This window comes from Haemaphysalis longicornis, unplaced genomic scaffold (assembly GCF_048455015.1).
Source record: "Haemaphysalis longicornis isolate Haplotype H1 unplaced genomic scaffold, Haemaphysalis longicornis Haplotype H1 scaffold_13, whole genome shotgun sequence".
NCBI classification, from domain to species: Eukaryota; Metazoa; Arthropoda; class Arachnida; order Ixodida; family Ixodidae; genus Haemaphysalis; species Haemaphysalis longicornis.
Window position 1 is genome coordinate 51,013,797 of NW_027526233.1, and position 26,927 is coordinate 51,040,723.

Consider the following 26,927-nt stretch of genomic DNA (forward strand, 5'->3'; position numbering starts at 1 on the left):
CCCAACTCGCAAAATCCATCGCTTTAGCTCCGATGAGTGAACAAAAGAAACCCGAATCATCTCTTCACGTGTAGATGCGGCCACCTATTCGTCCTTTCCGCTCGTGACCCGAAAGTTCGCCCATCTCGTATTTTTCACTTGATATCAGTGCTCTTAAATTTGGGTGGGCGTTCTTCCGGAACTTTACGGCACAGCAAATGCGCTGCGCTCAGCGGTTCGTGCAAGCAATCTTAGTTGATGTTGTTTACTACATTCTTGCTAAATGATGATCAGGATCACGACAAATGACAGTTTTTTTCAGAATGAGCGAGCAAAATCTCCTGTTTACTCCAGCCTCCCACGCTTCCAATGGTTCAAATGCCTTTATTAACTAGCATAGCTCTTTTATGCTTTTAAAATCGTGTTGGGCAAGGTAATATAGGTAACTGCGGAATCATTACAATATATCTTAGTCATTTTATATCGAGATATTTAGCGGTGGCGTGAATTTTGTAAATACAATACTTGGTCCTAATTGTTCCCACTAGATGGCGGCGTCAACGTCCTGTTTTCTATTTACAGGAGAAGTATACGGCTCTTTTTAAAGAAAATATTTGCATTGTGAGAGTTCAATTTAAAACGTCCAATATTCAAGCTCTTTCAAGTGTAAGCGAACAGTTCTGGGCAACAAACTCTTGTGTCCTTTGCTTTGAGACAATTTCGCCAGATGTCGCTACTTCGCAAAGCCAGTAAGTCTGAATGCAGAAACCGCAGAGAGCAATCCTTTCGTTTTCAGCGGAAAACGGCTACTCTTGCTTCATTTCACACGGTAAACGGTAACGGTAAAGCGCGCTAAGGAAACTAGGCAACAGGTTAATTTGGAAGGCCGGTGCAGCAAACCACACTTTCCTACGATATGGCTTGATGGGAAGCAATGAAATGAAACTCTTTGGCAGGAGTTGTCGTTACGGGATGCGCATGCTCTTGCCCTTGTCGCGACCGCCGCCGAGAATCTGCTGCGACATCGTTTGGGCTTGAACTGATTTATTCAGCCCGCCTGAGCGCACTTGAGTGTGCGCCTCGTGATCACGAGCAGTGCCCGGCGTCGTCCAAGCGCTGCGTGCGGAGCTCCGCCTTCGTCGTCGGCGCGGCGCTCCCTTGGCGCGCCGTTCGTTACCACCTCATAACTGAAACAACGTCGAGGCTACGCTCGAAACACACATGGTGCAAAGAATCCTTTCGGGTACAGCGTCCAAGAAAGCAAATGCAAAGAAAACTGGTGATACTACAGCACCATACACGGAACGCTGAGTGATCACGCTGGCTGCAAGCGTCGCTTCTCCTGCGCTCACTGTATCCTTCCGCCGAGAACGGAGGAGCGTCTAGCCCGGTTTGGCCCGGCGTGTAAGTGCTTTAAACTCCGGTATAAAACAAATATATGCGACTGTGTAAACGCACACACACACAAAAGATGTTTTTCGTAGCTTTCTAGTGTTTTTACGCTCGTAAAAAATTGAATAAATCAAGAGCCCACTATTACGTCACGATTTGTTCAAGAAATAGCCGTTGTGCTTCGATAGCATCGCCCCCCAAAACCCCCATCTCAGGGGCCCTTTGCGAACTCCCAAATACAGTAATAAATTCCTCTGCAGCGCTTATATCAAGCGCACAAAAACAAAAAAAGTACCTCGAATGCAGGTCAACACTGCTCCCAACGCGCCCCCTGAAAACTCCCAGTTGGAGGAAACAATACACTCCCAATGATCCCCCTGAAAACTCCCATTGTAATGGCAGTAAAATAAAACTCCCATATGGTACTGAAAAAACTGCCGAAATAATGGGAGTAAGCCGAAACTCCCATTGGAAGGAGTTTCGAAAACTCTGAATTGGTAATGGGTTATGCATCAAGCCATTTACTCCCATTCCGGCTTATTTGTGTTCTGTGTGATAGGGCATGCTGCCACTTTGCGTCGCCCAGAACGCGGTCCATCAGGCGCTGATAGGTTGTGGGCGCTCCCACCAAGCCGAACGACATGCGGGTGAACTCAAAAAGCCCTCGGTGACAAGTAAAGGCTGTCATTTCTATGTCCCGCACGTCCATTTCCACCTGAAAGTACCTGCGGCTGGCGTCGAATGTCGTAAAGTACTTCGCTCCGCCGAGGTTGGAAACTAGGGAGGAAATGTTCGGTAAAGGATACACATCCCTGCGCGTAAACTCATTCAACCGTCGGTAGTCGACACAAAGGCGGAATGTTTCGGCTTTCTTCTCAACAAGCACTACCGGAAAACCCCATGGGCTGTCAGATCGCCGAACAACACATGTCTGCAGGAGTTCGTCTAGGGCGCTGACTAGACCTCTACGCTTAGACTGGCTGGTTGGCCGTGGATTACATTACGAGGGCTGCGCATCCCCCGTATCAATCTTATGCTTGACCAGCTTGGTGCAGCCAGGATGATCGGTAAACATCGCGTCGTACTCGCACAACTACGACGATAGGCGCGCCTGCTCCCTCTTTGTCGCTGCAGATAAAAGCGGGAGCGTCACCTCTTGGCTCGCTGCAGCGCAGGTCTCCCCCGCGTCAGTGCGTTGAACTGCCCGCCCCGGCTCAGCAGCAGCCGCACCATTGTCCGTGCGGCTGCAGTCACTGGGGGCTCTTTGCGGCTTAGTTGCCTGTCGTGCAGCGTGCTCGTCGCCTGCCTGAGTAAATTTCGCGTGGCGGGGTGCCTCCGAGTCTGCTTGCGGCGTAACAAAAGGTTTGAGCGCACCGGTGGCTCGCTCCCGGTACCCTCCGTAAGCAATATCCAGCACGATGCCCGTTTTGGTCAAAAAGTCTCGACCCAAAATAATGGGCACCGCCAGGCCGGGAAGATGAACTAGGCGTTGTCGCCTTACACGTCTCTCCCACCGAACAACAAGCCTCGCGGCACCGCTCGATTGTGCTGTGCCGCTCGCAAGCCGAAATGTTGTGCCGCACGTTCGGAGATGAACTTTGTTCTCTTGGAGATGCGCTAACACTTCGTCGCCGAACAAAGGAGCACTTGCCCCGGTGTCTACCAAAGCGGCGAACTTCTTGCGAGCTATGGTTAACTCTATGTACGGCGCCGGCCCGTCGGCGGAACTTCCAACACGACATGCCAATGGCGCGAGTGAAGCATTCATACTCGTGGCGACCGCCGGCTGCCCAGTGTGATCTACCAGCGGCCCCTTCCGTTTCCCGAACGCCTGTGTCCTGGGGGCGGCGGGTGCCTACAGTCGCGGACAAAATGAGCAGGCTCAACGCAGCGGTAGCAGCGGTTGCTACGGCCTTGCCGTCGGTTGGCCCGATCACGCGGAGCATCGCGCTCGGGGGCGAGTGGAGCTTGCGCTGTCGGCCTCGGATCCACGTGCTGGCCTCGGCGCGGCTGGTAGCGCTCCGCGTTAGCGTGTGCTGACCGTAACGCGTACGAGGAGGGGTATACGGCGCGATCAAACAATTCCCAGTTGTCTCGAAATTGTTCATCCGCGACCACTACCGACCCGTCTGCCGGGTTCGACTGCGTCGAAGGCGCGCCTGTCCACGCGCGACGAGGCCCGAGTGGTGGCCGATAAGCTCGCGCAGCGAGGATGTCCCCCTGAATACGCTTAGCTTCGGAGGCCAGCTCATCCAAGTTTCTGAAACCGCCGCCTCTCAGGTAGGCCGCGAAAGTCGGGTGAGCTTGTCGCGTGACGCGCTCTACAATCTCCGCGTCCGTGGTGAGTGGTTCCGCGAAACGATAAAGTTCGTCCATGGCCCTTACGTACTCCAGCAGCGATTCGTCCAGATGCTGGGTGCGTTGCTCTAACTCTCGCCACTCATAGTTAGCGGGGAGGAATTCGTCGCTCAATTTCGCGCGGAAATCCTCATAGAGCGCGAGCGCTCTCCCACCAACCGGAACCACCGCGCCGCTTTGTCCGTCAGCGACGCGGGAACAATGCGCTCGAGTATTTCGGCGTCCCCTAATCCCATCGCCTGCTGATACTGCTACAAGCGGTCGAGATACTCGTTCGCGCTGACGCGATCGTGGTAGCCTGTGTAGGTACGAACGTATACCTTCACGCGCAGTCTCTCCGCTCGCGCGGGTGCCTGCAGTATTGTCTGCATCATGAACGCCATGCTCTGAATGAGGCGCATCGCATCCTGAAAAAGCGCCTTACTCGTCGGCCGACTAGCGTTAGCCGAAGCCGGAGGTGCAGCTGTCGCTGCACCTCCGGCGCGTGTGCTTTAGCGCTTGTGCTTCGTTTGTTGTCATTGTCTGCGTACCCAGTTGAATTTAGGCTGGCCAGTATTAATTCAAGTATGATCCAACTAGCTCAGATTCTCCCTATTCTAGTCACTGGTCCGTTCGGCGGCAGCGGTGCCTCATTGGGGACCGCTAATTCTGGTATAGCGCTGCGGTAAGCGCTCTCCGCGTCAGGCCCGTTCTCCGCTATGGCATTGACGGCGGGCATACACTGACTCGGAACGAAAACGGGAGGATGCAAACCGCCGGCGTCAGCAGCTGAATCTCGCAAATTTACGACTCGGGCAATAAACTCCCGACGTTCTCCTGCTAGTTCTGACAAGAAGGGTAGAGCCTCACAAGACTCGTCGTCTGCCATCCGTTGTTCGGGTCCCGACAGTCGTTGCCCGCCAAAAGTCAAAGTCATGATTTCCGATTTCGCCGTACGTTCGGGCGCCAAGATGTGGGGTCGCCTACGTAAGGCTAGCCTGTGAAGCGACCTTCACCTGCTAGCGCTTACGCAATCGTCCCGCCGTATAACTTGGCGGCCCTCACGCGACTCCCAAGCCGCCGTGCGCGAAGTCGCGCGTGGCTCAGGGTTCAGGCGAAAAAGGATACCAGGGAATCGCAACAAACAATAAAAAGGTTTATTGTAGCTAATATCGTTGCGCGTGCAAACAGACCGGCAGCCACAGCAAGGAGGATAGCCCTGTCCTACTGCAGCGTTCTCGCAAGGGAAGACAAAAAGTTTGGCTTACCCAATGAAGGTGGCGGGGGCGGGTGGATTCCGTGGTCGGGGCAGGGAAGGTGGTTACGCCAGGAGGTCGATGCATCGAAAGAGAGCAGGTCCTCGCTCGCAACCTCCGACCTCGGCTCTTGCAGAGGACCGGTTTTTCCCCAACCTCCTCCCGGAGGTACGAGCGCGCCCTCCGAGGCGTCGCGGAGGAAACGGGAACCGAGACCCGAAACGGGTTGTTACCGGGGTGGTTGGCAATGTACAGCGCAGCGCATTGCTGCGAGAAGGGCGCCCCCGTGCCGGCAGCGTCAGCTGGCTTGGCCATAGCCGCCGGCGTGCGCTCGGAGTGGGAGAGGGGGCAGGACGCGAGTGCGCTCCCCAGAATGTATACACTAGCAGCAAAGGTAGGAATTATCATTGAAGTGTTTGATTTCTGCTGTAGCTCGTCCATTACCATATAGAGTACATTGAACAGAAAAGTTTTTGCCATACACATGATCCACAAACGGAGATTTTTTGGCTAGGGGTGAACGCATATCACATTATTTGATGAAATGTACCACAGTGGCAGTGTGTCGGTTCTGCTCAACAGAAAAAAAAACAGCGCAGCAGGAACAACGAGAAAGAAAAATGTGACACACCCAGCACTCGTGTGATGACTTGCTTGGCAGTGCCACTGGCATCATAGCAGACATTGAGTTGTGTACACTTTTGTTGAGGAGTTTTGTGTATCCAAGGCAACATATTGCATATGTGCTAGTGCAGTAGGCAGTGTTTTCCAGTCCACGCCCCACCATATTCTATTAGGCCGCGTCTATTATCCGAAATGCACAAATCCCTTTCGTTCTTGCCTCACCCTGTGTCCACAATATAAATTGGATCTTCCTGTCCCAGATGCCCTACACGCAACTGCCATTCACACTCCATCAGTATGACCCCTTTACTGGGAGTGCCATCCACCATTCCTGCCGCTACACCAAAGCTTCCACATAACTTCCTGGGAAGACTGGGTGAACGCGGATCAGATAATGGACGAGAAGTCGATGTAAGAACGTCTGGCAGCCAACTCACTGCCTTTGGTTTAGTGAGGAACTCTGGGAGATTGGCGGACTGGCGGTCTCCTAATGAAGATTAGGAGAAGCAAGTAAGCGTGGAGCAAGAAGCGTGGAGAAGCAAGTAAGAGGCAAGGACAACGGGCGGTAATCCTCTGGGGTGGTTTATTATCCAAACCACCCTCGCGCTCCCGTCTTCTGCGTCGTCGACGGGTCCCGCGATGGTGGTGCGGCTGAGTCGGTTGACTCCGGCGCTACCGGTGGACGAAGTTGGTTGATGCTAGCAGAGACGAGCCGGTTCCTCCGGCTCCTCATCGACTCATCGAGTCGCCTCATCGAGTCCCCGCGCGCTCTCTGCGCGTCTCTTCTCAGCTCCCAAATGTAGTCATGTTCCCCGCCCTGCCGTCCCATTGTACAGCCGGGTTTCCGGGTGACCCATGACCTGCCCTGCCTGCTCAGCGAGGGGAACGGCGCCGCCTTCTTCGGCCGCTCGCGGGCTTCCGAGATTCCCCCCTCTCCGCAACCTCTAGCGAAGCACCGAATAATAACTGAAGATGGCACCCGACCTAGCGACAGTCACTGTATCACGTGTCTTTACACAAGCAGAAAGCCATCAGCACTCAAGTTGACGCCATGCTCAGCGATGACATTATACAGCCATCAAAGAGCCCGTGAGCGGTGCCAGTTGTACTCGTCAAGACAAAAAACGGCACATTAAGGTTCTGGGTTAACTGCCGACGACGGAACAAAGTCACCAAAAAGGACGTTTAACCCCTGCCACGAATCCAAGACGCCTTCGACCATCTTTGCCACGCGAACTACTACTCATCGAAGGATATGAAGACCGGCTACTCGCAAATTGAAGTGGACGAGAGAGACCGAGACAAGACTGCATTTATAACCCTGTACTGCTTGCACCAGTTCAAGGTGATGCTGTTTGGGCTGTGCACCGCGCCAGCAACGTTTCAAAGAGTCATGGACACCGTGATAGCAGGCCCAATGTGGCACGCCTGCCTTGTATACCTTGAAGACGTTGTCGTGTTTGCCGGGATTTTGACGAACACCTTGCAAGGTTGGTGTCTGTACTCGAGGCGATTCGTACGTTGGGGTTAACGCTGAAGCAGGAAAAGTGCTTTTTCGCGTACGAGAAACTCAGATTTTTGTGCTTCGTCGTCCACGGCGCAGGATTCCTGCCTGACCAGGCAAAAACTTCAGCCATAGCGAACTTTCCAAGAACAAAAGACAATAATGCTGTGCGAAAATTTGCCTCGCTGGGCGCATATTACCAGTGCTTCGTCGCAAACTTTACACGCATTCCGGAGCCATTCACGCGCTTGACAAAAGATAGCACCCCTTTCAGCTGGGAAAACGCCCAAGAAAAAGCATTCTGCGATCTGCAACAACGCCCGCAAAACCTACTCTTGATCACTCATTTCTACGAAAATGCCTCAACATAAATGCACACGGAAGCCTATGATACAGGCTTGGGTGCCGTCCTCGTCTAAAAGCAAAGCGGTGGCGAGAAATTTGTCGCCTCTGCCAGCCGTGGTATGTTGAAATAGGACAAAAACTAATCAGCATCTGAGAAACTTTTAAAATTTCGCCCATACGTGTATGGTGGACCATTCAAGGTTGTCACGGACAGCCATGCGCTGTGTTGGCTGGCCAATTTGAAGGACCCCTCTGGCCGTCTTGGGCGGTGGAGCTTGCGCCTGTAAGAGTTCGACGCTAGAATCGTCTATAAATTCGGAAGGAAACACTCCGACGCCGATTGCCTGTCCCGCGCCCCCTTCGACCCACCACCACAAGTCTCCGATGAAGACAGCGCGTTCTTCGAAGTCGTGACTGAGGGCGACCTAGCCGTCCAGCATAGTGCCGACCCCGACCTACGCGTCATTATCGACTACACTCTTAGCCAAAAATGACGAAAAAGGAACTAACGGGAGCGGTTCGTCCCGTCGACGAACAAATAGTCCCCGTAGAGAGCAAATGCGGCAGAATGCGGGCCGTGCGCAAAACTGACGGACTAAATGTTTGGTCTTCAGTTTGACAGGGAGCAAGTTTTACTCCCACCACCTACCCGTTCTTCCTTTTGTTGTGATATGAATCAGGGGCCGGCAATCTGCGGCCCGCGGGAAGTATGCGCCCCGTGAGGCAGTATTGTGCTGTTCCAGCCTGCCGTCACAACGCGCACGTTTCCCTCGGTCATTTCCTATTTGAGGGCCGACACGTCAGTTTTCGATCTCCCGTCCGGCCTTGTGCCGCATCGGCTTCATGCAGCTTGGCACTCCACCTCAAGAGGTTGCCGACCCCTGCTCTAAATGTTGTACATATCATCGTTTGTTTGCGTGATGCGTGTGCGCAGGCATGCAGTCGCTGTCAATTTGAAAGTGATCACGGGACCGGCGGGCCTTTCGAAGCTACATAGCGCCAGGTTTCATAACCGAGATGCGCGACGAGAATTGCGCTGCCTTCTTCCCCTCGTACGCTATTCCGAGCCACGATCTTCACCGCCATACTAACTTTCTATATTTTTTCTTTTGTCTTCCTATCGTGCAATCGTGTTTGCACGTGCTTGCCTTATATCCTCCTTAACAATAACGACTCTTGTAACGTGCTAACGTGCTAATAACTTGTAACGTGCTAATAACGACTCTTGTAACGACTCTAATAACCTTGTAACGTGCGCAACCGAGACGTTGGTGCGCCCAGCTCCACCCCACAGAAACAATGTGGCACGGGGCGTGTCACTGTTACCTGTTTGTTGACGCTTAAAAAAGCAAAAGCTGTGACGTTGTTCTGATAAAAAAACCGCAGGCTGGAAGAATGGGCAAAGAAATTTGAAAATATGTAACCTGTTCTTCCTTTGTGTGTTCCATGTTTGCAGAGAAAATATAAGATACCCACTCGCACCTTTCTCTTGTTTTCAATTATATTGCAACAAAACTAATTTTTTCAAATAACCATGGATGACACTAATTGCATGCTGATATAGGTTGCCTTTAGAAGTTAGCTCACAAACTACGTCATGCAGACATGCGTAGCATTTGACTGAAAGTAAAAGTATACGGGCAATATCGTCGGCAAACAACATATCAAGTACAGGAAATTGCCTAGCTTATGTTCACTTACGCTTACCCTCCTGAATTTGGCTTAGGGAAGAAAGAAGGGATATTTTAATATTTGGAATGTTTAACATTACGTAAAGCACTTTCAAGCCTGTGATTACAAGCTTTTAATTTCAGTGCAAACAACTTTATTTGACAGTTTTGTGGTGCAACAGCAAAGAACATCAGTCAGCTTGAATGGGTACACACTGCTGGTAACCACCACAGGAACCTGGTGTACAAGATGTACAAAAGTACCAAATGCCAAATTTCATTATCTGCTACTGAATTTTGAAAGGATCTGCCAAAAAGATTGCTGTGGTGGCAAAATGGCTAAGACATCATGCTCCTCAGCCTGACGATGCAGGTTCAATCTCAATCGCGACGACTGCTTTTCCGGAGGAGATTTTGGCACACAGTAAAGGTCCCCACGCCAAAATAATCTCGAGCCCTCCGCTACGGAATCCCTCACAGCCCAGGCGCGTTAAAACCTAAAATGGAAAAAATATTAAAAAAAGACTTTGGTCACCTGGACACTCCCTCAAATAATGGAAACCAAATTTTATTGTACACGCGCGATGTGCTTTTGCAACTTCACATTTGATAAAAAGGTTTGAAGGCCACTGAAGAGCCGCGTTCATTTTCTTCGTTTTCGCTTCCCTTTTGCACTCTAACACCACAAAGAATCTCGCACAAGAAGCAAACAGCTTCACAGTAAAATTGCTTGGAAGTGGCCGCAATTTCCAAGCAACTTGCAGTGTTAAAACACCTATCGAACCAAACTGACCGTATGTTTACATGAATACACCAAAACAAACAAAAAGTTCTAAAGTGCTTTCAGCAGCATATGCACTAATGATGCAACAAAAGATAAAACATGTGTTAAGAATAAACAATAATGTCAAAACAAAATGTACATAGGGCAGCACTACAATTTCTTCTATCACTGTGAGCGCAGAAAAAGGTTAGGTGACATTAGTCTCCAAATGTCCAATTTTGGCATAATAACACTTTCATCATACAAGTCAAGCAGACAGTACTGGAACTTGTCTCCAGCTTTTTGGAGTTGCTGCTTAGCAGACTTGTGGACATGGTAACAGAACCTGTGTCGCTCAAAGTATTTTATCACCAGGCTTCTTGTGAGGATGTACAGTTTGCCATTTGCAATAGGAAGAGACTGAATGGCCTGGAACTCTAGGGAGTCTTCATTTTTTGCAAACAGAACACTCCCACGTCGGTACTTGCAGTGGTCGAGCACTGCATATTGGGCTTGGTGGGTTGTTTCTTGCAAGGCTTTTGGACAAAATCTGGGAGTGCACTCCAGTCTGCAGGCTTACTCTGAGACGTTTCTAGCCCTTCATACAGCTGGAAAGTGCATAGCTGACGGCTCTGTTTGAGCTGGCGCCTCTTAGATAGAGGGAAATCAAGTTCTTGAAGTTCTTGATCGAGGCTACCATCTTCTTGAAATACTGATGCTTTGCCTCAAACCGCATCGACCACACGTGCTTTAGTGGTCCAACTTCCCGAATAAACCTTGAATAATGCACCATATAATGGAGCTTTAGTGTTATTGAGCTGGCATTGTAGCGCTCTGAAAATGCCGTCAATAATGAATGCACAAGCAAGTCAAGGTAAGCAAGGTCCTGTGAGTGAATCACTGTGGCAAACTGGAGATCCACAATTTCTCTGTATTGCAGCAGAAGCTCCCAGTCCTCATTTTCTTCAGGCACTCGCTCTCCAAAAATTAATGGCAGAAACCTTAGAAAACACCGCTTGCTAGAGGCAGTTCCCGGCAGAGTAGATTTATTCGTGAGGAATGAAATGTTGATTTGCACAGGCATGTTTTTTGCGTCATTTGGACCGTACTCGAATGAGGGCACTACATCCAGGTCTCACCTGGAGAGAAGCCCAGAACACAGAAGTCCATTTAAGACCTCCCGTAGGACACACTGAGCTCCCCCCTCCAAAATGTCGTGCGTATTGTCGGGTGGTAGCTGGCGAGTGACATCGAAGTAAGGCAGCTGTAGCAGTGGAGATGCCTCGTTTACACCATAAAGACATCTGCTCACAGCTCTATTTATGGTGATGGCTTGCCGATGGTGCTCATGCCTGCTTGCTGTACGTATCTAGCACAGGTGTTCCCTTGTCTTCAGTGCCAACTGGTTGTCTGACACCATACAGAATCGGCAGACCCGCCCACGGCTAAATCAGCATGAAAAGCCACCTAGGTGGTTTAGGGATACGTTATCCAAACAGAAGGAAAAAACCCCCCCTTGAGCCTTTTCCATAGCACCTTGAAAGGTGAACTCCAAACCTTCCTCAAACAGCTGCCTAAGGTCATGTACCAGAGGCTGCAGCAGAGCATGCAGACCATACGTCTTTACTTGAGCATAACGGATGGCCATCACTAAATATATGCTCTGAAGCTGTGACCTGTATCTGATGGGAATGTTCAGCACTGAACAATAAACTGCTAGGAGCTTATGAAGTCTCGCTTTGCACGTATAGGATTGGATACCTCAATCTCATCCGTAAAAAAACATCAGAACAATGGTACATCATCTGCTCTTTGAAATCGCAGAACGAAGGTGCTCTCTGTACACCATGCCATCTGTGAAGTCCCTGTAGACACGAGGCTCAATGTCATTACACTGTGGTGTCGTGAAATTAGCAGCGATGTCTGTAATGTCGCTGAGGACAAAAATGAACTTGCGCAATAGCACATAGTGGTACTTTGCATTTTGGCCCGCTACCAACTCTTCAGTTGCGACAAAAGGGAAATTCTCCTTAGCATATATCTTCCGTGCACGTTCTTGTCGAGCCCCCTGAAAAGCTCAGGCACAAATGATCACTTCAGCAGGAGCTCGAGTTCTTGTGTTTTTCCTGGTGACTCCGTTGCGTGCACGATTTCTTCTGTATACGCTTTCATCACTTGCTCGAACAGCAGCTGCAGTCTGAAAAACAGCTTCTCAACAACTGAATGAGGCAAGTTGTGCTGCTCAGTTGCACTGGAAAAAAAATTCCACAGGGCAGTCCTCGCTTCTTGAAGAAAACATTGGAAGCCACGGACTCGCTTGCCTGCTTGTGGCTGTGGAAGGTTGCCATCTGGAGGGCTGTCATCGAGATTGTCTGGATATTCTGTCTCCATGGGTTCGTGGTCCCCTTCTTGAAAAGCACATCTATCATCTACATGATCGGAGTTGCTCGAACTGGTTGTTTGATCATGGGAGCTGGACGAAAAGCTGCCGCCATTTTCCTCTAATAACTTCCTGTGCCGGTGGTACAGGTGTGATCGGTACGACTGAAAGATTTTGTAGCTGTTCGCACACCCCCTTATGCCACAAAATATGCTGAAGTTTGGCTCTGCACTACGAACGACGCCAATGTGATTCACCACTTTTGTGAATTGATGCTAGAAAAACGGGCACCGCGGGTAGTTCTTTACGCTCATATCTGCAGTCACTAGGTTGCCCAGGCACCCTTGCTATGCATACGCGACGGGTAGTCCTATGAAGAACCGAAGGCTCGCACTTCGCGAGCGTCCGCCCATGTGGAGCTACAGCAAGAGCGGGGTGCTACAGACTGCAGCCAGACGTGGCGTAAATTAGAGGCAGTCACATCACCTGGCAATGTTCCCGCTAGGCAGCCGGCGGAGTGCGGCAGCCGTGCTTAACAACTTTGCTCTTCCCGATAGAATCACCTGCATCGCAGGATCGTGCTCTACGGACGCTTACGCGACCGGCTGGCTGATTACGCGGATCATAGTCCTTCTACTGGAACACGTGTGCTGGGGTTCTGACGTCACCATATCACACCAAGGATATTGTGCTGGACGGGTGGCGATGGATCTACGGCGCAGCCAATCGGGGCATGCCAGCTGTACCCGCGGGCTATAAAAGAGAAGCACTGGCGGTCAACGGGCGCAGTCCGGCGGAGTGCGGCAGCCGTGCTAAACAACTTTGCTCTTCCGAATAGAATCGCCTGCATCGTTGGACGGTTACACGACCAGCTGGATGATTACGCGGATCATTGTCCTTCTACTGGAACACGTGTGCTGGGGTTCTGACGTCACCATACCACACCGAGGATCTTGTGCTGTACGGGTGGCAATGGATCTACGGCGCAGCCAATCGGGGACGCCAGTGTAATGGTACCGCCAATCCCCGAAGGGGAATGCTTGCAATTAGAGGACAATAATGCCGCGGTGCGCGAGCGCGTGAGCGGATGGAAGGCGACGGGGACCACCATCGGTCGGCGGAAGCGCGGTGTGTGATTAAACAGCACCGAACGTGATCTACACCCACCGACGGCGCCCATGCTACAGCGCCGGGAGGCCGCCAGTGACCACCACATAACGGGGGCCGTGCCGTATCACCGGTCGCTCGTACCCGCTACCACACCGGGCACCCGTGCCTTGCGTCGGGGAGTCTGGTCATCAACCCTCAGGCGGGGCCGCCATCGGTTATAGAGGACCACCCGTCGGAGCCGCCGCCCCTGCCTGCCTCTCTTGGGCCTCCGGGCGAGAGGTCCGTGTAACCGCGCCGGGCCGCCTCATGTTCCTGCTGGGTTGCGCCACCAGGTCGGGCCACGTGTGGTTCGAGTGACGTGGGGCCAGCCAAACGGGGCCAGAATGTCTGTCACCCTCGGCTAGTTTGACTCCGACAATCCATGTAAGCCCAGCCCAGATTGCACGCGTATGTTGGGCGTTCGCTACCCTCGCTGAACTGGGACTTACGCGGGACTGTTAAATGGTGCAGGACTGAATCCCGCTTGTTGTTTTTCGCCTTTTTGATTTGCGTTTGCCGAGTGTGTAATGTTTTGGTTTCTTCCCGTTTTGACCCATTACCCATTTCAGCTGTTTTCGCCGCCTTCGTGTTGTGGCCTCTCTCGTCATTGACTCCGTGGGTCATAACACCCGAATCCAGCTGTACCTTTTCCATCACAGAATCCATCACAGCCAGCTGTACCGGCGGAGTGTGGCAGCCGTGCTTAACAACTTTGCTCTTCCCGATAGGTGAGCTTGGATGGGAACTTTTTACTGTGTATTTTTTTTTGCTCCACTGGACGGCCCCCTGATCCGTGTATGTGTTCTATTTTTTACCGGTTTTAATTTGTTGCTATGTCAGAAAGTCGTGACTGCCTATCATGCATGAAAACAATACTTCCAGACGCTTTGCACTTGACGTGCACAGACTGTGGTCACCTCTACCACATAGGGAAGTTCTCTGGTGTAACAAAAGCCAACTTAGAAGGAAAGACGCCCGATGTGGCAAAATCGTGGCTGTGCCTTACATGGGCAAAGGCACAATCACGATTGCCCCCAAAGCAAGAGACAGAGGACGCACAGGCGCATGAAGCCCTAGTAGAGCCAAGTCTGTCACAAGTGTTGGTTAAACAAGACGCAGTTTTGCATCGTCTACGCGAGCTAGAAAAGAGGCAGGAATTAAAGCTGGAAAAGCATGATGCTACTGATCGGAAGATTGAAAAAACAGGGAGAAACAATTCAGGCAATGGAAACTGCGTTGGACGTACCGTCTACAAAGTATGATGAGATAATGCAATCCTTTGAAATTCAGAAACAGGAGACGAAGACGCTTAAGAAAACGATTAATGAACTGGAGGCCCAGCTGTCCGCTGGAGACTCTCGTCTTCTTTACCTCGAAATGGAACTAGAAAAACTAGAACTTTATTCAAGAAGGAATAATCTCGAAATTCACGCATTCAAGCCAGTGATGGTGAAAATTTGAGGGCAGTAGTAGGGACTATTGCCGAAAAATTGGGCCTTCCTCCTATCAGAGACGATCAGATTGAAGCTATCCACAGAGTAGGTGGGAAGCGGAATGCTGCTCCACCCATACTCGTGCGCTTCGTTAGGCGGGGAACCGAAGAGCAGTGGATGGAAAAACGGAACTTGCTCAAAGGTGATAAGATATACTTTAACGGCAATTTGACGGGTAAGATGAAGAAACTGCTCTGGCTAACAAAGAATCGGGCAAGAGAAAGGCTCTATCGCTGTGTCTGGATCCGGCATGAGCGTACATTTGTCAGGAGAGAAGAAAAAGCTCCTGCATTTCATATTGATAATCTAGAAGCATTAAAGAAAATCATCTGAACATGTCGGAAAGCTATATTTAATTCAGTGATTGGTCGAAAGGTAAGAATGAATGGGCAACCGGAAATTTAGGACAAGTTGTACTCCAGCTGTTGCACGTCAATGTTAGAAGCTTGCACAAGCATTTTAGTACATTACAAGTGCTCATTTCGAAATAAATAATGGAGTTAGATGTAATAATCCTAACTGAAATTAATCCTAACTGAATAATCCTAACTTGCCATGGCGAACCGCTGGAGAACTTGGCTCTAAGCAAGCCACCCGTTTTGCTTATCCAGGTTCTTCTTGGTTTCGCTGGTTTCAACAACGTTCCCTGTAACTTCGGCAATCCACCGGTATCAACTGCGAACGTGACATCTTGGCATGACGCACCAACGCCCGACTGTCCGCCTATCAGCCACTTCGCTGGACGTGTGACGTCACCAGGCCAACCGGGTATAAAAGAAGAGCTGCATCGCTTCGTCTTCACTGGGCACGGCGAACCGCTAGCTAACTTGGCTCTAAGCATGCCACCCGTTTTGCTTGTCCAGGCAGGTCATGATTCTTCTGGTCGAAGTGATGACATGCTACTAGTGCTTCTGCCGTGCCCTCGGCGCTGTCTTTGCATTGCGTACGAGTGTTTTTCGGTATGCAAAATATTGTTGTGTGGCGATGTTGAGAGGAACCCTGGTCCAGATATCCAGAAATTTTTAGACATGATTATAAAATCTCAGGAGTCAATGCAGAAGGATATATCCGAAATGAAACCCTTGCAATGGAAGCTTGATGCTTCGGTTTACAGTGTAATGGCTAGATTAGAACAGATCGAAAAACATGTGACAGGTTTTCAAACTTCCCTGCAGCCTATAGCACCAATCGAACAACACCTACAGTCGCTCCATAAGTCGGTTATTTCGCAACAGCAAAAAGTAGTGAATCTCAAGATTACAGCCGGCGGTCAAATTTGCTTGTTTTTGGTGTACCCGAGGCTAAATCAGAATCTGAAGATAAACTGAAGGAGAAGGTTATCGGCAACATCTTTGATAAACAGCTTGGCGTGAAGGTTGCATTTGTTGGGCGTATTCACAGACTTGGAAAACGTGTCAAGGAGACCGGTAGGAGTGAAAATGTTAGCGGTAGAAGCGAGCAAAAAACTCGACCGGTAATCTTGTACTTCCAAGACTTCAATGAGAAGATTGCTGTTTTCAGTAACGTTAGAAACTGAAAGGCTCGAAAATTTACATTGAGAATGAGTATTCCAAACAAACTCTCCGCAAGCAAAAACTGCTCTTTGAATCAGCACGCAAGGATAAGCATGAAGGGCTGGATGCAAAACTTTATGATGATAAACCTAAAATAATGACGAAACATATGTTTGGGATGATTTTACAGGCACACGAGTGAAGCTTATTTCGTCTTCCGCGCAGTCGCAGTCGAAGTGACATGATCCCAGCAAGGGTTCTTATCGCAACAGGCTCATTGTATTCAATATGAATGCGCAAAGTGTTGTCAATAAATCCGAATCCCTGGAAATTGCATTACTTGCGCACAACCCCGACGTAGCAGTAATAACTGAGACTTGGTTAACCAGCGATATCACTGACGACTGCGTCTTTCCTTTATCGTTTTCGGTCTTCGGACGTCACCGTGGATCACGAGGTGGGGGTGTGGCTGTTCTGTTAAAGAAAAATGTGAAAGCTGTGGTTTTAAATCAAATAGATGACCACGAAAGCCTGCTTCTCAAGGTAACTTTTTCTAGTTTCACTTTCGTCCTATGTGCGCTGTACAGGCCTCCCAGTTATGATACTTCTTATTTGCGAAAGCTTCAAGATCGTTTGTTTCGTTTCCGCAAAACCAGGCTTATGCTTGTTGGCGATATTAATCTACCAAGTATTGATTGGCCTACTGGATGTGTCGGTGCCTCAGAACACTCTGATATTCTATCCGACATTTTGCTAACTCATAATTTAAACCAAATTGTTCTTGAGCCCACCAGAATTTGCGGTACAGCTCGGTCCGTACTCAATTTTGTGTTCTTAGATCGCCGTTTTTCTTATTATTCATTACATGTAAGTCACGGGATTTCTGATCACAAGGTTGTAGTTACCAATGTCTTTCTAAAACTTAAAATTGTTTGGCGGGAGTTAAGCATACATACGTCAACGACTACTCCAGGGTGAGGGATGAGTCTGTTTTGGGTTACCTTGACATAGCTTACGAAATCTTTCAATGTAATGATGTGCGGCATTTATGGAAAATGTTTAAAGAGCGTTGCAAATTTTGTCTAAAGTCTTTTACACCTGATAAGAAAAAACAAACCAAAAGGGTCAATCCATGGGTTAACAGGGATATTATTCACTTAAAGAGGCGAATTAAACGTATAAAGAAGGCCCGCAGTCCTGATTTTGATGTCTTAAATAAAATAGTCTCCGAACTTTCGAGCAGCGTAAAATCTGCAAGGAAGCAGTTTTTTTCCGAAAGTTTGCCTCAGTTCATTTTAAACGACCCAGGAAAGTTTTGGAATCACATCCGTAGTGCACGTAAATCGGTTTATCCATTATTGGTTGATGGCAAGATTGAAACATTTCGTCACTCTATTGCTAATGCTTTCAATTCCTTTTTTCATTCTGTGTTTTCAAACGATCAAGGTGATGAATTTTATATGGAGGCTCATTCGGAACAGATCGAGGTTGTTTTTTTCGAAGGAGTTTTTGAAATGCTTCTGCGATTAGACCCTAAGTACTTAAATGGAAGGTTTAGCGCGAACAAGACGAGGACGGTGGCAAACGTGACAGGCGCTTTTCTGTGACGTTCGCCACCGTCCTCGTCTTTTTTGCGCTAAACCCTCCATTTAAGTATGTACCAACTCGCCCAACAGCACGTTCTGTTAAAGTACCCTAAGTGCACTACTGGCCCGGATGAAATCCCGAACGCCTTTCTGCGTCGCTATGCAGAATCTTTAGCTCGGTTTTTGACAGTCATTTTTCGAGAATCTTTTCACACGTCCGTGCTACACCATGATTGGCTTATGGCTTCCGTAGTTCCAGTTTTTAAAAATGGTGACCGCTTGCATGTTGACAATTATTGACCAATTTCGTTAACGTGCTGTTGTTGCAAGATCATAGAACATATAGTAGCTAACCATGTCCTTAATGTACTGGAAAAAAATAAAACATTGAGTCCCTTCCAACATGGTTTTAGAAAGGGATTTTCTATCGTTACACAGTTGGTCACCACCGTTCACAGTTTTAGTTCAATCTTAGATCACTCCGGCCAAATTGGTGTTTTCTTTTTAGACTTAAGCAAGGCATTCGACAGGGTTCCTCACGGTATCCTTCTTTTAAAACTTAAACAAGCAGGAATTCCTTCTACACTCGTAAATTGGGTTAATTCATATTTGAAAGATCGAACGCAATTTGTTGACATCGATGGTACTTCTTCCTCTACTCTAACACCGACATCAGGTGTCCCCCAGGGAAGTGTGCTGGGTACCCTGCTTTTTTGTGGTATGTTAATGCTGCCCAGCAAATAGAGATTTGGTAGGCAGCATTGTCAAAGAAAAAGTGGCTGATCACTATTTTGTAACCTTAACAGCGCTAGGTGAAGTAGTCTCAAGTGTACAACCGATGACTAAGGATACCACTATAATCAGTAACGTTGAAGTTGATAAACAAATAAGTTCATTTGATTGGGATTCGCTCATCACACGCCACCATACAGAAGCTTACGAGCTAGCCGTTCAGAAGTTTGAGGAAATATACAAAAAAGAGAAAAAAAGTGAATTTAAGGCGAAGAAACCCTAGCACCCCGTGGATAGATTAGGAAATAACAAAACTTTGTTTTCCTAAACGTAAACTACAACGAAAAAGCCAGAACGATCCTCATGATGTCGCTGAGAAATAAAATTACCGCAAAAATTAGGCGGGCAAAAAGTACTACCAGCTAAGCATGTTTTACCCATGTCGTAAAAATGCACGGAAAACCTGGGATTTGGTAAATAATATTATTGTCCAGCCACCAAAAAAAATATTGATAAAACACTTCAGGATGCATTTCCAAGTACACGTTCGGTGATTCTGTCCAATAACTTTATTGAGTGCTTTTTTGAATCGGTAAACAATCTGACACGTAATAACATAATGAGGAATGAGTTTAATTCAACCAAATCTTCTGTTAACTCCCCACACATGTCAACAGTCAATGAAGATGATATATGGAGAATTCTCCAATCGATGTCGATTACGACGTCTCCAGGAAGAGATAAAATTAGGATCAGAGATTTGATACACAATTTCAACAGCATCAAAACTCTTCTGCTGTACATTATCAACCAAATATTGTTGACAGGTCAAATTCCTAAGGAACTCAAAAGCAGCGTAGTCAGGCCTTTATACAAAAAGTCCCTAGAGGCAGCTATAGTAATTATAGGTGAATCGCTATACTAAACTCGTTGGCCTGTATTCTCGAAAAATAATACACGTAAACATGACGTCATTTTGTACGAAATATATTCTAATCAGTAATGCTCAGTATGGATTTCGTAGCGGTCTGAGCACGACGAGAATACTGGAAGAATTCAATGACTTTATTTGTAAGGAAACTGACAAAAACCACATTGTCCTCACACTGTTTGTTGATCTGGAAAAGGCTTTTGACACCATTGACCATTCGGTGCTTCTTCAAAAATTAGACAATTTTGGTTTTGAGAGGTCCTTACCTCACATTTACCGAAACTATTTTTCCGACCGTTTGCAATATGTGAAAGTGGGTGACTGTTTCAGCAAACCATTGAGAGTGTAATGCGGAGTGCCCCAAGGCTCAACTTACAAGTAGCATGAAATATCTTTCTTTACACTTTGATGATACATTATCCTGGTGCTCCCATATTGAGTATATTGCTAAACGTTTAAGGCTGGTTTGTGCTTACTTGTATACCTTGAGGTCGATTTCTCACATTTCTGTTAGAAAGATGGTTTATAAAATTTTAGGGGAATCTATATTCAGATAGGAAATAACCATTTACGGTCAAGCGTCTGCATGCAAATTAAACGCTATTAACAAAGTCATTCGTAAAATTGCTTTTAATCTCGCCTACGGAACGTCCAAACATGGGGAAGACATTTCAGCTGTTATGAAGAATGTTACATTGCTTCCCGTGCAAGATCAAATTATGTTCGATGCACTCGTTAAAAATTACTTCTCGCTCAATTTTAAATCACCCAAAATAAAAACCACGCCCCCTAACACACGTAGATAGATTTAATGTCCCGAGAATATATACGAAGTACGGTAAAAGAACTCGAGAGTAGTACGTCCCGCTTTTCTTCAATAAAATACGTAGAGATGATAGCCTCACGTCATTTCCGGACATAAAAAATATCTAAGAGAATGTGTGACTAGCTTGAAAATAAGATCACTGTACGGCCTGTAGTTTTAAAATTGATTGCTTCTTTTAATATCAGTAATTTTTTATCTCCTGTATAAGATCAGATTGTAGTTTACTATTGACTGTGTGTTTTGTGAAAGAAAGAACACTTCCCTTTCTAGGCTGTATTTGCATGCGTATGTTCTAGGTTGTGTTCTTTGTCTTTTGGTTCTACGGTTTTTGTACTTGTATGCTTATGTTGTAGGTTGTATTCCTTGTCAGTAGATTATATTGGTTTTGGCCTAACTGCTTTCAACCGATACTGCCCAGCCTAGCACACAAGCCTCAGAGCTAATGCTGGCTGGATATGCACATGTATGTTTTATTCGGACGAATAAACTTCTTATCTTATCTAAAGGCGCCAACTTTTAGCTTTGAAAAAGTGTAAGCAACTCCCACACGTCCGCACACGCCGAAAAACGTGGAACTGCACAGTGCGAATTGTTGACTGGTTCAGTTCATTGCCCACAGTTTGGTTAAATACCCGTACGCAGGCTATCAGCATAACCTTCGCTGCCACAGGCGACGCTGACATTCAGTCCGGCACCGTACTTCGGTGGGTAACGCTGCTGGCAGGACGGGGACTTCACATAAATCGTCGCAGCAGCCAACCGGCACGGGCTCTCCGATGTAGACGAGCTGCGTAGCGACGTACCGAAACAGCCGCGCCGCATCCGAGGGCGGAGAAAGGTGCAGTTGACGTAAAACCCGTAATTGATAAGTTATGGTACGACTTTCTCGCAAAAGGAACGCATTACGCGCAGTATTACACGCACCATCAACGACCGATCACAGAATCACGCTAACAATATGCGCATGATGAATGTTCTGATGTTCGGTAACTGAAGTTTGGTAATGTCATGGTGCAACCAGTTGCTTCTTCTATTTGCCTGCTCAGACTTTGGGCAGTTCTCGGACAGCAAAAAACGGCTTGGAGTTGCTTCTGAGCAGGCACCTCTTGGTTCTCAATGCACATGACTGAGCAAACAGAACACCCCGGTAGGCAGTATCTACATGTGACAGTCGCCGCAGTCACAGTGCCCAACCCGCTGCTTCTGCATGTTGTTTTGTAGCGTGATTCTGTGCGGCACTTGTTCAGGCGTGCTCTCTCATGGCGATCGGCCCCGCCATGACGTCGAAGTGTCTAGGTGCCGTTAGGGATTTAAGTCTCGGTGTAAAGTTTTCGGGGCAGTAAATCAAAGCGGAACTTTTTAACAACCTGCACCAGTCGGGTGTCTTCGCAGGAGTGGACAATACATCATCCCTAAGTCTCATAGTGAGTAGTCTCCTCCATTTTTTTTGTGAAGCAATAATTACCTTACATGCGCGCTTTTATGGGCATGTTTTCTTAATACTATGTTTTTTAGCGGTAGGCAACTACACGTAGACATCAAAAGTAACGTGTGCCCGCAGTTCACCTCTGCTCGCTCTCCCGCCAATTTTAATCCTCTCGGTGTTAATAATCGATCGCACATGCGTTTACCACAAGAATGTTTACCAAATGAGAGAATAAGCGCCGGCTTTCATGCTCGCAACTTCCTTGTTGCGGAGATGTGTCTTCTCTTGTGAATGCATGTCCGTTTTCTCGGTTGCGTCACCTTGTGCTGAGCGACCAGCGCGATTGTCGGTAGCGGCTAAAGCCATGTGACGCTTCACGTCTAACTTTGTTATCATATGTGCTTCCAGGGCCCTTTTTGATGACATTTTACTGACTACATTGTTGCCACTGCAGAACATTGACGACAAAGCTTCATGCATGATTAAACCAAGTTGCCTTTTGTTATGCGACGAATAGACATCTAAGTTTGAGCACTGGAAACGACTGCTATTGTCTATTGACTCCCCTCCTAGAAAAAAGAATCCCAAGCCAGCCACACCTCCTACTCAGTGCAACGACATAAGCGCTGTACACATTTGTAGAAACGCTTGAATGCTGGAAATGCCTAAACGAGGAAAAGCATGTACTGTTGGTGTAACTCTGATCAGTTGTAAGAGTTTTTTTATCGGTTGTATCAGCTGCTTTATATTGTGTTGGGAACTGAACTTGCTCGTAAATATTCTGGATGTAGTTTTTTTTATGCTCTTTTACTAGACAAGTTGCTTTTTTTCGCAGACTTGCTCTGTGCAGGTGCCAAAAGTGTCTCTCTCTCTTGTATAAAATGTACACAGACGGCTGTTAAACTGCAGAGTGGCAAAGTCCTCGTCAGTCGATTTAGTATTTAGTCGCTGTCCTTGTAGCTCAGTATGTATATCGACCGGTCTGTTCGAGAAAAAGATGAATGAATGAATGAATGAATGAATGAATGAATGAATGAATGAATGAATGAATGAATGAATAAATGAATGAATGAATGAATGAATGAATGAATGAATGAATGAATGAATGAATAATGCAAAGTATCCTTGTTCCTCACTGCACAGATCGTCACTTTACAGGTATTTACTAAAGACCTATTCAGGACCTCTAGTAGCATTGCAATCAGCTCCAGTTTTTCTAGCGCATCTACTACTTTCTTGAGTGTCATTCTAGGACGGAAACACGAATGCTTTGCATTAATTACGCTGTGCGTCTGTGTGCGTGTGTCATGATGCGGTTCACTTCACTTGCAGGTTACATAAAAGCATTAGGTTGAAATTCATTACAGACACCTTCATTCGTTCCATAAATTGCTATAAAATATGATCGTACATGATAGCACCCCTTACGTGTTCCAGCTACTGTTATTTATTTATTTTTTTATTTATCATATACTGCGAACCATTAGAGGTCTAAGCAGGAAAGGTACAGCAAGTTCGAAGGTAAAAAAGGTACAACAAAGTTACAACGAAATTGTTACCAGGATATATCAAATGTAGGAAAAACATGGAAATCACCATCAAATTTTACTCGTTTCCATAGGGCTGAGTACATCCACTGCAACACAAGCAGTAAGCAAAGCACCACACTCTTTGGCACACAACATGTTGTTAAATCAAAGAAGTATCGTGAAAGTCAGGAAACCAGGCGCGTTTTATGGTGGAACGGAAAGAAGAGTAGAGTTTCGGGGCAACAAGTTCCACTCAGTGATTGATCTCAGAAAAAAAGAGTGTTTGTATATATTAGTTCTTGCGAAGATTGGCTTGATGCTGCACCTATGTTTGTGACGGGAAGTCCTGTAAGAATCTTTTACCCTGTAAGTTTCCGGCTTTATTTCTAGTTTAGAAAATATATTAGACGAAGTAGGTTAAGTCGAGCAGCTCGTCGTCTGTCCTCAAGAGGTTCAAGATTTGCCAACCGCAACATCACAGAGGGGGAATGGCGGCGTCTATACCTACTGTAAATAAAACGGACTGCCAGGCACTGAATTTTTGCTATCTTTTGTATATTGCTTTTTGTGTGAGGGTCCCATACTACGGAGGCGTGTTCCAAGCACGGTCTTACCATTGTTTTGTAAGCTTTAAGGAACTGGGGGCATTAGCTAATCGATGCTTTAGACACCCTAGTTTTTTACGTGCGGAAGAGCATGCATTTACTATATGGGTTGTCCAGTTGAGGCTTGAGGTAATTGTTACACCCAAATATTTATATTCTACCACTTGTGTTCTCTTGCCCTGTTATGTCATATTTGAAGAGAAACTTGATTTTGTTGGTGGTATACAAATGGGCAGTTTTTTCTAGAATAATTACCGTATTTCACTCAAAACACCAAGTTTCCAAGTTACCGATATTTCTATTTAAAACTTGTTGATCTGCCATCGAGTTTATCACTCTGAAAAGACTGCAGTCGTCCGCGGACAGTTTAACTGATACTCTGGTATCTATTGGTTCAGCCTAATAATTATTATAAATGTTAAATAAAACCGGACCGAGTATGGACCCCTGCGGTACTCCGGAAAAAACGTCTGAAAAACTCGAGCGCGATCCCTCAATCTCCACATACTGTTTACAATTTAGTAGGAAAGATGTAACCCAGTTTGTTATATCTGAAGGAACGCCAATTCGCTTCATATTTATTAATTTTTTATGTGGAACTTTATGTGTATTTATATTGTAAGCGCTAATTAGTGTCCTTACACCAGAGGAATGTGCGTCCGAACAATCCCCTGGTAGTTGCACACAAACGATATGTGCGAAGTACTAGCAGAAGGGTATGCGCCAGTGGACTCGTACTCCGGAGGCCTGTCTTCCACATGCAATCATGCTTCATCATCGTCATCAGTTGTCTATCATCATCAACGCCCGTCTTGGTTGTTCTCTGGGGCTCGCTCCCTGTCACGTAGGACAAGGCTCGCCTAATAAAGACCTTCCCTAAGACAACTGGTGCGCAGCATACAAGATATATATATATATATATCACAATTTTATAACAGGTGTACGATCAAGATTTTGACTCGTATGTGGATGTTGTCGACGACTTCATCATCCCTGACATGGCCAAACTAAAAATAAGGGAAACCAATCAGTACCGGTAAGTAAGGCTTACTATGAGACTGTCATGCTAAGGATTCATTTCATGCAGTATAGAAAAGCCTAATTTCTAATAAGGGCTGTTGGGTTCTAATGAGGCAGTCTGGTATTTATATGTGTTGCTTCGGGGTGAGTGATATCTTGTATGCATGTGTAGCTTGGTTATGCCATGAAATCTCAGCTTTCTGTGCTTGTGGTTCGAGTTTACGAGTAAAAATAGAAATGGAATAAAAAAAGGACAATGCAGATGTTGTGCTAGCTAATACAGTAAAAGTTCGTTATTTTGAACTCGAATACAACCATAAAATTGTTGGAAATAAGTGGAGTACGAATTAGCGGGCGGGAGCTAGAATGAATGGAAATTTCCGCTTTGTCTGCAAAAAAAAGCACTTGAAAACCGTCGGTGGAATTTTCGTCACCTCAGGTGGAATCATTGTCGCCGCCACCATACCTTATTTTATCACGTAAATATCTCGCGATCGTTTCCACCCAGACCCTTGGCGTAATCTCCCAGCTTCATTGGGAGCTCATGTGGAGGATGGTCATGCTTTTAAATCCTCAGAACACCAGGGCAGCAAACAGTCTCTCATATTCTTCATAATACATGCAGCAGGCCTGGATGGCACAGTAAAACCAGCGCCTCGCTTCACATGCCATTGCCATATAAAATATCTTTGCAGCCTTGGGTGGAATAATTTTCATAACTCAAACCACAGTGGTTTGAAGCAACACATGAAATAAGGAAATCAGCCAGCGGGGATGACACCGAGATAGCGGAAAGCAAACCATGCTGCGGACTGCGCGTGTCCAACTATACAAATGGAGTCGGTGCTGATGCTCAGGTAGTGCTGCCTTGCGGTAGAGTAGCCAGTGCATACTATAAATTACACAGGTACATATAAGGCATGCAGCAGAGCAGTTGCCAGCTTGCATGGCAGTCTTCTTACATGCTTCGCTTTGTTTGCTGGTAAACTCCAATCAGTTTCACTAAAAATATGACTAATACCCCGGCTAGACTAGCGTCGGAATGTCATTTGAACCAAATGTCATTTGACTCAAATGCCAAGTTGTGCTGCTACGCTAGGTTTTCAAATGCCATTCGGCTCAAATTACATTCGCGCCAAATGCGCACCGAGAGAGACATTCGGGATTTCAAAAGCCATTTCTAGCAGTCTCGCACGCAGCGTCCTCGATCGGCAACAAAAAATATAGTACTTCCGTATCGAACAATGTATCGAACAATGTATTTTTGTTTTTGGAACTTTGTTCACTCTTCATTGACTTACAGTATGAAATCAACATATTTAATTTTCATACTCCTAAGACCAGTGGGTCAGTTGCAGAAAAAAATAAAACTACGCAAACAGCCGCCAAATTAGAGTCAAAACTTGTGTTTCTTCTAATTTGATATCATTTCACTGCCTTACTCTGCTTTTAAATTTGATTGTTGTATTATTGTGTGAAAACTGAACGGGGCAACAACAGCGCCACTACAGCATGGCAAGCAATTGTGAAAGCTATCAAATGCCATCGAAATTGTAGTGTAGCACGGCGGATTCTGAATGCCATTCGAAGCACCCCCTTTGAGTCAAATGGAATTTGGTTCAAATGACATTCGGACCCCAGCGTAGCCGGGGTATAACCTTCCAACTCTTCCTGCGGCACACCACCAAGTGTTATATTTATTTTGCCTAGATTACCATGTGAAAAAGCTGGATTACCATGTGAAAAACAGATGCACTCTGCTGCTGCGATAGTTTGTATCAATCTGCATTTTGCCTGTAAGATTGTCTAAGTGCTCGTCGTCGAAGTAGTGAGGCTGCACAAGTTCCAGCCCCCCAAGGAGGGCCA